The sequence below is a fragment of the Carlito syrichta genome, unplaced genomic scaffold (assembly GCF_000164805.1).
Source record: "Carlito syrichta isolate Samal-C Ts95f unplaced genomic scaffold, Tarsius_syrichta-2.0.1 Scaffold305865, whole genome shotgun sequence".
NCBI classification, from domain to species: domain Eukaryota; kingdom Metazoa; phylum Chordata; class Mammalia; order Primates; family Tarsiidae; genus Carlito; species Carlito syrichta.
In genome coordinates, this window is record NW_007249961.1 from 429,112 (window position 1) to 431,626 (window position 2,515).

The following is a 2,515-nucleotide window of genomic DNA, read 5'->3' on the forward strand; positions in this document are numbered from 1 at the left end:
AAAAATACACACACACACACACACACACACACACACATACACACACACACACACACATGTATACACACACACACACAGGATTCCAAGGATAGGCTCCTGTTATCAATAATCTGCTTTTAGAGACCTGTGATATCAGGTTTTGTGTGTATGTGTATGTGTGTGCGTTTTAGAGACTGCAGCCTCAAACTACTGGGCACAGTGGATCTTCCTACCTCAGCTTCCTGAGTAGCCGGGACTCCAGGCTCACACCATCACACCTGGCTAATTTTGAACTTTTTTTGTGGTAATGGGGTCTCACTCTGTTGCCCAGGCTGGTATTAAGCTCCTCAAGTGATCTTCCCACCTCGGCATCCCAAAGTGCTGGGACTACAGGTGTGAGCCACTATCCTGGGCTGTGATATCATTTTCTTTTTTTTTTTTTTTTATATCATTTTCATTAACAAAGTTAATACCTACCAGTGTCTTGGGACATTGGACGCTGTTTTGGAATTAATTTGGGGGACAAAAGGATGACAGGCTTGGGTTTCCTGTTGTCATGGATCTTTCTCCCTCATCCTGGGAGCAGCCCTAATCACTTCCCAAAATAGGGACTATCAAACTTTGTCTCTGATTCCTGAGCATTCGTAAAATGAAGATGTTGTGGAGGCCTGACTCACTACCTCAGACCCTCCTCAGATGTCAGAAGAGAAGTCAGGTGTGGTGGGTCATACCTGTAATCCCAGCACTTTGGGAGGCAGAGGCAAGAGGATTGCCTGAGTCCCGGAGTTCAAAACCAGCCTGGGCAACTTAACAAGACCTTGTCTCTACAATAAATCAAAAAATTAACCAGGTGTGATGGTGTGTGCCTGTAGTTCCAGCTGATTGGAAGGCTGAGGCAGAAGGATCACCTGAATCCAGCAGGTAGAGGCTGCAGTGGCTTTGAGCATGCCACTGCACTCCAGCCTGTGTGTCAGAGTGAGATTCTGACTCAAAAAAAAATGGAAGAGAGAGGCCCTGTTATGTTTACAGTCAAGAGTGCTGAGGCTACAAAGAGACTATGACTGCCACAAAGCTGGGGCAAGAACCCAGGACTCCTGACCCTAGAGGTCAGTCTCCCCTTTCCATGAGACTGCCCACTTATCTTTGTCAACCCATGCCCATCACTGTCCTTGCCACCCATGGTATTGGAGGGAAAGACTATCACATCTTTCTATGGTCCTGCCCTGCTGTGATTAGACAAAGGACGCTCTCTGCTTGTGGGTGTCCACCCTGGGGATTTGTCTGGCTTGGAGGCTTGGAACTTCTGCTTCAGCACTGATTTTGGGAGCCTTCAGTTTAGAAGCCACTTAAATTCTGGTTAAATTCACTTAAGTTCACAGTCTTTGCTTTGTCAAAGGGATGGGGAGCTCAATGTCCAAGTCCCTGCCAGGGAAGGATGTAGAGGAAAGGACACAGCTGCTTCTTTCCCAGGTTCAGGAGTGGCTGGGAGGGAATTGAGAGTTTTTTAGATGGATTCTATTAGGGAAGAATGTGAGGGATGAACTCTGGAGGGGATGACAGTCCAAGCCCAAAAGGAAAACAAAGGCAGCATCTATCGCCGAGGATGAGTCTGGCCTAGAAGAGGAGAGGGAGAGAAGGAGAGAGAAAGGCATCAGGAGATGTCACCCAGGAGAACTTAAGCAGTTGGGGTGGAGTCTTCTGGAGTCCACTCCCATTATCTGAGAGCTGAAAGGGGCTTGGGGGTGGGGGAGGGTTATGAAGTATTTCCTCAGGGCAAGTGTCTGCTCTCCCAGAGAGAGGAAGCTCTACTTTGGCACGTACACAGCAAGCCCTGGTCTCTCAGGGACAGATGAGGTTATCTGCATCCTGGGCCCTGCAACTCAAGAAAGCCATCAGCTTTGTGACCATGGAAAAGGTGAAAAAGTCAGGCTGCCAGTGAGTGTTCAGAGGGGCTGTGGGGCTGTGCAGGGTTGTGTCAGGGGAGTGTAGTTCTATGATTTGAGGGTGATTATGTCCTATGGTCTGTACATGTTGTAAATGTACATGTTGTATGTTATTACAAAACAAGGGGCCTTCCTTTTCACAACCTCTCCACTACCTTTCTTTCTTTTTTTTTTGAGTTGGAATCTCACTCTGTTGCTCAGGCTGGAGTGCAGTGGCGCTCATGGTCACCATACCCTTGATCCACTGGGCTCCGGTGATCCTTCCGCCTCAGCCTTCCAAGTAGCTGGAACTACAGGCTCATGCTACCATGCCCGGCTTATTTTTTTATTTATTGTAGAGATGAGGTCTCACCAAGTTGCCCAGGCTGGTTTCAAACCCCTGAGCTCAGGCAATCCTCTCGCCTCAGCCTCCCAAAGTGCTGGGATTACAGGCTTGAGCCACCAAGGCCAGCTGACTACCTTATTTTCATCCTATCTCTCCCACTCTCCAAAAACTTCAGTGACTTTCACTTACCACCAGAAATTTTTTGTCCGGTATTTTTTTTTTTTTTTTTGAGTTGGAGTCTCACTCTGTTGCCCAGACTGGAGTGCAG